This window comes from Lygodium microphyllum, chromosome 2 (assembly GCF_053477565.2).
Source record: "Lygodium microphyllum isolate KBCC chromosome 2, Lygodium_microphyllum_v1.1.10, whole genome shotgun sequence".
NCBI classification, from domain to species: domain Eukaryota; kingdom Viridiplantae; phylum Streptophyta; class Polypodiopsida; order Schizaeales; family Lygodiaceae; genus Lygodium; species Lygodium microphyllum.
In genome coordinates, this window is record NC_141136.1 from 98,704,768 (window position 1) to 98,716,919 (window position 12,152).

Genomic DNA, 12,152 nt, shown 5'->3' on the forward strand with positions numbered 1-12,152 from the left:
GCAGAAGTAACTGGTCCAAATCACATGGCATCACAAATTCAATCCTTTATCTAGAATAGGATCTCCCAACATGCCCAGACATTGGGGGCCACAGAGGTCTTCAACTCCATTCTAGACCTAGCAAGGGGTGTCCAGAGCTCTACTTGACCCGCAAGCTATCTAGAAGCGAAACATCATTCCCGTGGTTGGCCTTTTCACCACTCGACCTTCGGCCCATGAATTGAGCAGTGGCCTCTTTGGGTTAATCTGCGGTGTGATCATGGAGGTGATCCACCTGTGTAATATATCCTTCCTTAATTAATCCATTTAGGAATCAAGCACAATCAAGACAATTACCCTAATATCATCTTCTAGGAAAACATTCCATTATTCTCATGGCAACTTGTCATTATAGACCCTTGCCATGCATTTACCATAAATCACAAGCACTTGGAACAATCATCCAAACAACAAACTAACAACCTGTTAAATGTAAAAGCATTTAGGATGTTGTTAAATCAACCAACAAAAACCAATTGTATTCTTGCCAAACAATGCAAGAATAGTCGCGGTAACATTTTCATTGCATATATGCTCTTCCCTTTGGGATCAAAAGAGCGATTCTATGTAAATTTTACTTAACACTTGTATGCATAATTTTTAATGTTATGATTATGCCATTCATAACCCCTAACCAATTCTTCCTTGTATTTGCTCTATCAATGAATAAGCCATATGCAACTAGGTGCAATTAACTTTTCTTAGTACATGCACTTTGCAAGCTCCATCTTTTGAATACGTGAGATAAAATTTATCCCTTCCGATGACCTATGCTCGTGCATCATAGTATGGGGCCTAACGTATCTCATACGAGAATCCAAACAAGCATCTATCAATTTGGAAATACATTACTTATGACTAGAATCTCAATTGGATTGCTGGTGATGCCTTTGCTGGAAGATTCGTTTCTAGTTGTGGGATTTTCATCATGCAACATTCTTCGCTTGGGGGACCATCGTTCGTAAGTAGATTCAAGAGATAAAGAAGGAAGAATAGATTCGAGATGGGAGAGATGACTAGGATCAAGATAGAGGGAATTGAGCTAACTCTCTCCCTTGTAGCCTCACGGGGTGACTCTTCTCTCTCTCTCTCTCTCTCTCTCTCACTCTCAAGCTCTCCCTCACAATCTCTTGGAGGGGTATCCTTCTCTCTATCTCTCTCTCGCAGCCTCTCGGGGTCTCCTTATGCTCTCTTGTGCCTCCCCATGTTTCATATTTATAGTAAACTAGAGAAGAGGGCTTGTAACTGAGAAGTGGAGCTCTTTGTGGAGGGGATCTTGGAAAGATCAATGATCTGGTGCTCAGATCATAAATCTGATGGTTTCATTGGCTCTGAAAGGGGGGTAAAATCCAAAGACACTTGATTAGAAAGCTCTTAGTTCACTCCTTATTCTTTTCTTTGTTCGAAGTGCTGTCTACTGCGTGTAGACGATCGTGACGTGCGTGATTTCGCTTGTCACTTTTCTTGATTTTTCTTTTTATAAAATCTCCAAAACTAACTAAAACATCACTTATCTTTTCTTTTAAATGACATCCAGTTCTAGAAATCTCCATGTCTTTTGTTAGGATAATATTTAAAATATCTAAAATATACTAGTTTTGCCCAAAATCTAATATTTTTGGACCATCCAAATTATATACATTAATACTAGTGATTAATATAGCTTATAAGTCTCGTTCACGTTGTAACTTCCGTGAGACGGGTGGCTACGGTCCTTGTCAATCCGAGAAAAATATCGGATTTACGACTCTCGATTTTTTAACACATATTTTTAATTAAATAAAAACCCTTAATTATTAATGTTAGTTAGTTTTTACCTTAGTTAGTCTTTAGTTAGTAACCTTACTAACTTATTAAAATACTAACTAACTTTCGAACTAACCAAGTAACTTTTATTGTGTGGAAATATTACATCCTCCTCCCTTTAGAGAAATCGAGATGTCCTTATCTCGAGAGAAACTAGGGGTATCATTTTGGAACCTGTGGGTTATGGGCCTACCATGCTTTCACTGCACTACTCTGATCACTCACAAGCATGCAGTCCTTTGAAACAATAACCTATTGTGTTTGATATATCTGAGTCTTGATTACAAGAGAAAATTTATTGTAGTTACATCTCATGGATATCTTCTAGGTTTTTCCTAAGCACCTGGTATAATATGGATCATTGGAGCTTGTACAATTTCATTTCTTGTAAGCTCAAGTTCTCTTCGAGTTCTATTGGGACAATTTATGTAGTTATGTCCAATGTTGTGGCACTCGGAGCATCGGTGTTTAGGGTGCTTTGGACATTCCCTTTTTAAATAACCTAACTCCTTGCAATAGAAACATTGCGGAACTTTATCAGTTGTGGTCACAAGATTCTTGGTTGTCCTTGGTAGGATGTTCTTCTTTAGACCAAATTGTTCTAGGATCCTTTTAGCAGATTGGAGTGGTCCTTTATCTTGGAAACTATGTTACCAGATTGTCCTCTTCTTTTAGGATCGAGCTCCTTGGACAATTGGCTTTGCTTATAATACTAAAGAATACTTCCAAGCTTCAACATTCTGGTAAGACCCAATCTATATTAGTTAAGAAGGAATGACTAAATAAAAATTCATTGCAATTTAAAACTGTCATTCCTTGCCAGTGTATCTCTAATCATTTACAAGTTCTAGGCTCATAATAGATACAACTTATATTACTCAGGTTAACTGTAGTTACAAGAGTAAAGTTTATTCTAATACAAGTTGTATTTGATGTCGACAAAATTTCTAGGATTTCTAAGCATCTTGAAGAGGTGTTGTCAGTTCTAGGTCTTCGTCTTCATCTAATTCCTCTATATATCCATAGACTGCACCTGTGTAGCTTTGTTTTCTTGGAGACTCAATGTCTTCTGGACTTAGATACGGGCAGTTTGCTTGGATGTGTCCTAGCTCATTACAGTGGAAACATGGACAGTAGAGACATCTCCTACGGATGTGCCCTATCTCTCCACACATATGGCATCTCTTACCTAGATCTCAAGAGTCATCTTTGCTACATTTGTCCGATTTAAGTTCTTGGACGATTGGATTCGCTCAGAGTAATGCATCTTGCAAGTCCATTGGACGCATTGCTTCAAGATGGTGGTTCAGAGGAGTGTTTAGGCCATGGCAAAACTTGGATACTTTGCTTGAGCTTGAAAAATTCATTCATCCTCAAAGTTTGGTAGGTTGGCGGAAGGTATCGTCCACGTACAACATCTTTCAATGTAATGTGCCCGCCCCTCAAATTGCGGGACATGTCTTAGCAGCCCATCGAGAGATTAATCTAGAAGACGCCGCCCGCCGGCACTCCCAAGGAATGACACGGGGTTTGCCAACTAGGTTCTCTTGAGTCTGCCTCACAACAGAACTTATCCGGCTGTTCCCACTAGGATCGACCTGAAGTTCAGGTTCCTAGCAGTCGAGTCTTCCTAATAGCCTTCTAGCGTCAGTTGCGACAGCCGCTCCACTTTGCATAGATACAACTGGACCCAAGCAGACTCACACCGCACTTGGTTCAAAGAGAATGGGAAACGAGAGGGATGCATCGCTCGACCTCTTTGCCCGTAGGGCATAGTCTCATTCCGGTCCCCTAAAATAGTATGAATCAGGGTTCTAATCAATATTTTCTAGGGTCATCGTTTGAATTTTCCTAATATTCCTCGTTAACATTTCCTTTGAGAAAAGCTCTTTGCTAACCGAGACCACCCTTTCGTAGGATAGACCCATTGGTCACATCCACCACACTTCCCTCGGGGGTTGTTTTAGTTATCTAATTACCTACCACATTATGTTTGATACATAAAAGCATCTTTCTTAATTAACCCATTAATCATAGGTTCATTTATGTAATTTAGGGAAGTGACATGAAGACAAGATAAAAAAAAATCAAACACTTCCTTAACTTATCTTTAGATTAATGTTTGTCTCCTGTCCATACAGGAGAATTAAGTGTTCCTTTCTGCCTCCACAGAAAAATCCTTCCGTCTCCCGGCAACAAAACCCGAAGGTTTATCCTACCAAGATTCTGCCTTGTAACTAGTATCAAGGCCTCGAGATCCCATCTTGAGTCATGTAGAATACTTGTCTAGGGCCCGGAGGCATTGGGATTTATGGCGAGATCTCCCCATTGGCACCCAAGCGTCCTCCTACACCAAGTAATTTCCACGGAGAGACCTCTCACGGTGGGTTCGGTCCACATTCCTAGCACGGATTCATAACCCCCTTGGTTAGGGTTTGGCGGTTCGCAGGGGGTAGCTAGCGCCATCCTTCCTTAATTATCCCTTTAGGAAATCAACCACAACTGAAGCAACCATCTTAAAAACAATTATTAGGGAAAACATCCCTTTTGTTCCATGGCAATCAGTCATCTCAGACCCGGCCATGCAATAATCAATCACACCCCACTTGGGTTAACATCCAAAACTACATTAACAAACAGTTGAATGCACAACCTCTTGCTTCAAGGCATCGCGATCCCATTGCATGCATAGCCAGAATTTTACTTGGATGTATCAAAACACTTGCTGAAGGAATTTTACAACCTTTTCAAACAACCAAGCATAACTTGGGTCAACAATCCATCTTTAACAAGATCAACCTTCGTTAAAATCATTTCAACAGTTCCAAGCAACATGCTTAGCATGAATCAACTACCCTAAAGTTTTCTCTCCCCCCCTTGGGTTAGGGCTTCGTAAGGTCTATTTAACAAGATCCTTCTAGATCCTTTAAATGAACTAAGTGATTTTATCTTGACCCTAATTAATCCTGGCTACCTATTTAGGGTAGAAGATCAACCCAATTCCTAGAGTAGCTATCTAATATCACAATCACCAAATTCTAACCCATATTGCTAGCACATCACCAAGAGTACATTAACGAGATTCCAACCTGATTAGCCATAGGTTATCCAATCTTTATCTATCGGCTAGAGTTCGGGGGACAAGGATCTCCCAAGTTAACATATATCAACATGTGCATGATCTAACTGTTACTTTAATGTACTCTACCATCCTTGCGCATTAAAAACTAGTTTGCAATCTTAGGATGCTATTGCATTTTTTTGATAAGGGAATATTTTTATCTCTTTCGATGCGAGGCTCCAATTCTTTTCATGAAAATAATGCAAGATTCTAGCTCTTTATAAATGCAAACTAAGGTAATCCATTCAGTGTGTAATACAAAAATATCTACTATTATTAATCAATAGAATGTTCTTCATGCAAGTGTTTGTGTCAGGCATTTTGGCATCTTATAATGTGTTTTCCTTTATCAATTATACCTATCATTTCATTGACCATAAACATGAAATATCTTATGAATATTACAACTGTCGGAACTAGATTCATGCCTAGGTTCTTTACATATCAAACCATGCAATATGAATTTTATTATGATCCCCTATCCTCATGAGATAAGCAAGACATCGAAGCAGTACCTGATTGTGGGGAGGAACTTTAGTGTTTACCCTTGGCAGTGTGTTTGCATGGGTGGTGGCATCTTGACCCGAATCCCCGTCCATGGTTGTGGGATTCCCATTCACTTGGGAAGATTTCCACTTCAGGGCCATCCTCAATTATGAGACTCTCTCTCCCTCTTCTTCTCCTTCTTCTCTTCTCTCTCCCTCGTCTTCTCCTTCTTCTTCTCCTTCTCTCTCTCCCTCTTCTTCTTCTTCTTCTTCTCTTCTTCTTCTCCTTCTCTCCCTCTTCTTCTCCTTCTTCTTCTCCTCTCTCTCCCTCCTCTTCTCCTTCTCCTTCTCCTTGTCTCTCTCCCTCTTCTCTTCTTGTCTCCCTATCTCCTCTTCCTCTTCTACTTCTTTTTCTCTTCTTCTCCTTCTCTCTCCCTCTTCTTCTCCTGCTTCTTCTCCTCTCTCTCCCTCCTCTTCTCCTTCTTCTTCTCCTTCTCTCTCTCCCTCCTCTTCTTCTTCTTCTCTTCTTCTTCTCCTTCTCTCTTCTCTCTCCCCTTCTCTTCTCTCTCCTTCTCTTCTTCTCTCCCTCTCATCTTCCCCTTCTCTTTCTCTTCTCTCTCTCCTTCTCTTCTTCTCTCCCTCTCCTCTTCCTCTTCTTCTTCTCTCTTTTCTCTCCCTTTTCTCCTTCTTCTTCCCCTTCTCTCTCTCCCTCTTCTTCCCCTGGGCAGCAGGGTGGTGTGATCATACGGTGGAGGGGGGAACACTGTTGCTGTCGAGGCTAGAGGGGGGCCGCTGCCTGTAGTCCGAGAGAGGAGGGGGGCGATGTGTAGTCTAGGGAGGGGGGGGGGGGCGCTGTCATCGATGCAAGGAGGGGGAGGCTTTATAGAGGGAGGAGGTGGTATGGGGGGGAGAGGCAGCCATCTAACGGCCCCACCTGCCACTTGCCCCCTTTCTTCATTACTCTCACTCTCCCTCTCTCCTTGCCATGCAGTTGGCAGGGGGAGAGAGAGGGAGTAAAAAAATTTAAAAATTTTTTTCCTTGGGGGGGGGGGGGGGAAGGCACAGGGGGCACGGGGATGTTACATTCAACTAAGCCCAAGTGACAACGGCTTTGAAAATACCTTGATCCTTGCATCATTGCTTCCACTATAATCAAGCTTGGCCAACTAGCTTAAGTTTGTCTATCATTGCTTAATTGGTACAAGCAGTTCCCAAAGTAGAGAAATAATCATGAATCGACTCAATCCATATCTCCACCTTAGCTGCGACGTCTATTCCTTCTCCATTAAACTCGGGTGCCTTAATTTGCTTGAGAAGAAATTTCTTCTCTTGCATGTCAGCATTTGTGGGTGTAGGAGGTGCCTAACAATCAAAACATACCACTTAGATTATTCTATTTAGGATATGTCTATAAGCAATACATTAATCAATATCTCCACCTTAGCTGCGACATCTACTCCTTCTCTATTAAACTCGGGTGTCTTAATTTGTTTGAGAAGAAATTTCTTCTCTTGCATGCCAGCATTTGTGGGTGTAGGAGGTGCCTAACAATCAAAACATACCACTTAGATTATTCTATTTAGGATATGTCTATGAACCATACATTAGGTGCTCGCCCATCGATTGTCTAGGCAAGCTTTTAGTGGCCTATTGAGAAACTAATACCAACTGTGAGGTGCCCGCCCATCGATTGTTTAGGCAAGCTTTTAGTGGTCTATCAAGAAACTAATCTAAGCGTCACTGCCCGGCACTCCCATGGAATATTCTGGGTTTTGTCGCCTAGGGTTTTCCAAATCCGCCTCGCAATGGAACGTTCATGGTTGAACCCACTAGGATCAACTGGAAATTTGGGCTCCTAGTGGCCAAGGTCTCCTAACAACATTCTAGCATTGGATCTTGGACATCCTACTTTACATAGAGATACCCAAGTCAAAGAAGACCCGAGCTGCACTTGGTTCAAAGAGAATGGAAAACAAGAGGGATGTACTACTCAACCTCTCTGCCCATTGGGCATAGTCCCATTCCGGTCCCCTAAAATGGCATGAAACACGGTTCTAATCTAACAATTCCTAAGGGTCGTCGGACGTTGGTAAAACCTTGTGAGAAGCCTCCCAGTTCTTTGGGATCACCTTGCCATAGGACAGACGTGTCGGGGGTTTGGCCACCCGCTTCCCTTGATAGCTTTAGTTTTCTAATTAGGTCCTACCACATTCATGTGTGGCAGTTAAAGTCAGCTTCATTAATCAAGAATTTTAGGGAACAGGGTTCGTTCGTGTAACTTACATCACAGACACGAAAATAGAGTAAAGAAATCTATTGACAAATAAGTTTAAACAAGTCCCTTAACTTATCTTAAAGTTAATCTTTGTCTCCTACCCATATAGGAGAAATTATGTATCGCTTTTGTCCAATAGAAGTACCCCTTCTGCCCTGCTTCTTCCTTGCAGAAGTAACTGGTCCAAATCACATGGCACCACAAATTCAATCCTTTATCTAGAATAGGATCTCCCAACATGCCCAGACATTGGGGGCCACAGAGGTCTTCAACTCCATTCTAGACCTAGCAAGGGGAGTCCAGAGCTCCACCTGACCTGCAAGCTGTCTAGGAGCGAAACATCTTTCTCATGGTTGGCCTTTTCACCACTCGACCTTCGGCCCATTAATCGAGCAGGGCCCTCTTTGGGTTAATCTGCGGTGTGATCATGGAGGTGATCCACTTGTGTAATATATCCTTCCTTAATTAATCCATTTAGGAATCAAGCACAATCAAGGCAATTAGCCTAATATCATCTTCTAGGAAAACATTCAATTATTTCCATGGCAACTTGTCATTACAGACCCTTGCCATGCATTTACCATAAATCACAAGTACTTGGAACAATCATCCAAATAACAAAGTAACAACCTGTTGAATGTAAAAGCATTTAGGATGTTGTTAGATCGACCAACAAAAACCAATTGTATTCTTGCCAAACAATGTAAGAATAGTCGTGATAACATTTCCATCGCATATATGCTCTTCCCCTTGGGATCAAAAGAGCGATTCTATGTAAATTTTACTTAACTCTTGTATGCATAATTTTTAATGTTATGATTATGCCATTCATAACCCCTAACCAATTCTTCCTTGTAATTTCTCTATCAACGGATAAGGCATATGCAACTAGGTGCAATTAATTTTTCTTAGTACATGCATTTTGCAAGCTTGATCTTTTGAGTACATGAGATAAAATTTATCCCTTACGATGATCTATGCTCGTGCATCAGAGTATGGGGCCTAACATATCTCATGCAAGAATCAAAACAAGCATCTATCAATTTGGAAATACATTACTTATGACTGGAACCGCAATTGGATTGTCAGTGATGCCTTTGCCCGAAGCTTCGTTTTTGGTTGTGGGATTGCCATTCGCATGCAACATCCTTTGCTTGGGGGCCATTGTCCACAAGTAGATTCAAGAGATAAAGAAGGCGGAATAGATTCGAGATGGGAGAGAGTAAGAGAAGATGGCTAGGATTGAGATAGAGGGAATTGAGCTAACTCTCTCCCTTGTAGCCTCTTAGGGTGACTATTCTCTCTCTCTCTCTCTCTCTCTCTCTCTCTCTCTCTCTCTCTCTCTCTCTCTCTCTTTCTCTTTCAAGCTCTCCCTCACAATCTCTTGGAGGGTTATCCTTCTCTCTACCTCTCTCTTACAGCTCTCGGGGTCTCCTTATGCTCTCTTGTGCTTCCCCATGCCTCATATTTATAGTGAACTAGAGAAGAGGGCTTGTTGGGGCTGAGAAGTGGAGCTCTTTGTGGAGGGGGATCTTGGAAAGATCAGTGATCTGATGCTCAAATAGTAAATCTGATGGTTTTATTTGCTCCAAAAGGGGGGTAAAACTCTAAGATACTTGATTAGAAAGCTTTCAGTCCACTCCTTCTTCTTTTCTCTGTTCGAAGTGCCGTCTACTGCCTGTAGATTGCGATTGTGGCACGTGCGATTTTGTCAGTCACTTTTCTTTATTTTTCTTTTTATAAAATCTCCAAAACTAACTAAAATATCACTTGTCTTTTCTTTTAAATGACATCCAATTTTAGAAATCTCCATATTTTTTTAAGATAATATCTAAAATATATTAGTTTTGCCCAAAATCTAATATTTTGGGACCATCCAAACTATACACATTATTACTAGTGATTAATATAGCTCATGTCTCATTCACGTTGTAACTTCCATGAAGGGTGGCTACGGTCCTTGTCAATTCGAGAAAAATATCAGATTTACGACTCTCGATTTTTTAAATACATATTTTTAATTAAATAAAAATCCTTAATTATTGATGTTAGTTAGTTTTTACCTTAGTTAGTATTTAGTTAGTAACCTTACTAACTTATTAATTTACTAACTAACTTTTGAACTAACCAACTAACTTTTATTATGTGGAAATATTACATTGTTCATAAGGAAGTGTCGAGCTCATTCTCTCGACAAGTTTTGTGCAGCAGATGTATTTTTGTTAGCTCATTCTAGGAAATGCAAGCTTATGTCAAAACTAGTTGCATTCATTGTATATACTCTGGTTAAATATCCTATTAAAACTGATGAACAAGAATTCGGGGTAGCAAAATCTTCTAGCTTTTTTCTTTTTGGATGAGGTGGCAAATGAGAAGGATACAAAGGAATGTTTGGACCCTCAACAAGAAGCATATATTGCTGACAAACTAGATGCCGCCCAATTCAAAGCTGAGACCCTTACTGAAGAAAGTCATGTAAATGTAGATATTGTGTTTGACTTCCCTTCTTTTCATACTGTTCCTCCCCTTTTAAATTTTCCTACACGGAATACATATTACTATTTGACATCCAAATGCTCTTTAATCTTATGAGGAGATAATTGCATTAGAAGCCAATAAGACTTGGGATTTGGTATCCTTACCTAAGGGCAAGAAAGCTATTGGTTGTAAGTGGGTTTACAAAATAAAGCATAATGTAGATGGTTTGGTTAGTAGGTATAAGCTAGGATGGTTATAAAAGTCTATGCTCAAACATATGGCATAGATTATGAAGAAACATTCAGTCCACTTGCAAAGATGGCAACTGTTAGATACCTGATTGCTTTGTTAGTAGCCAAAGGATGGTGTTTGCAGAAAATGGATGTTAAGAACGCCTTCTTGCATGGTGAATTGCAAGAAAAGGTGTATGTGAAGTAGCGAATAGAGGTAATGAGGATTTAGAGCATCCCACATATGTGTGCAAGTTAAAGAAGACGCTCTATGGGCTGAGGCAAGCACCTAAAGCATGGATTGACAAGATCAAAGAGTATCTTATCAATATTGGCTTTTATATTTCTGATGTTGATGGGAGGATTATTTTTTAGAAATAATTGCAAATGGCATAGTTGATGTCAAAAATGAATTGAAAGAAAAGTTACCTAAAATTGATACTGAAATTGTAGATGACAAGTTCATTGATGTAGGGGATGCCCTTTCTCTTTGTTTCAATAAGGCAAATGATGCTGAGAAAGAGTTGGGGGTTACTGATGGGGAGTTCAACTGTCTTCAAGACCACCTTGGAATTTTCAATTTTGGAAGAGAGCAGTTGGATATGTTAGAGACATATTACTTTGCAAGATTTAGTCTTCTTTTCTTTACCCTCTCACACAAGCTAGTTACATTTTTAAATGGTCTCTTCCTCTCTCCGAATCCTATTGGAGTTTCCTTTGAGCATGTTAGCTTGTCTTGAAATGACTTATTATTATTTTTCAGAATGTCAATCTTATTTATTAGCTCAGAAATGCTTATTTGTGCAATTAATAATGCTTTTCTCATTTTGTGCATTTGAGCCATGTATCTACAAGATGCAGAGCATAACCTTGTACAATAGCTAAGCATCTTGTTATAACCTTCTCCAATATATCTTACATAGTCATGAATATTATAAAAATTATAAGGTTTACATGTGGAAGGGTCCTTGGGACAAATATTTCCATCCGCCCACAAATCTATATGCTTCTTTTCTTGTATTTGCAATCTATTAGCCTCCATCTCATTTGTTAGTACTCAATGATGTATACTTCTCCGAGATGTATAAATTGGATCTAGTTGAATAGTAAGTTTGTACTTAGATGTGCTTGCATCTGTATTACTTAAAGAAGTATTGCTAAACATTTTAGCAAATCACCACAAATGAATCTCACATTGATAAGAAAGTGAGCACAAAGACGAAAATGGTGAAAGATAATGGAAAAAAGAGCAGTGTGTTAAAAGAAGATGCAGGAGCAGATGAATGTGATTTTGGTGCATATATCTTGAAAATACAAAATCTTTTAAGTTTCAAACAAAAAAAGTCAGAAAGGTGACCCTGACATAAATTAAAAGATGAGAGCAATTGATGGTTGACCCCTTCAATGGATCAAATATTCTCTCATTAATCACATCTGAGCAACCAAAACTGGCAATTTCATTCTTCCAAAATCTTAACTAATTAGCAACTTATTCATTTTTTGATAAGTGCCTTTTTTGAAGTGTTTTTGGCTCTAATGTAGAAATATATGTCAAGCTACTAGTTCAAAACTTTGTCTTAAGGACACGTGCACATGGGTTGCCCAATCAAGAGTACCTCACAGGCATCTCGTCATCACTATAAAAAATAGTACAAAACTTATTCTCATTGCAATCATGCACATATTTCCAAACAACTTCCCTAATGCATCTTCTATGC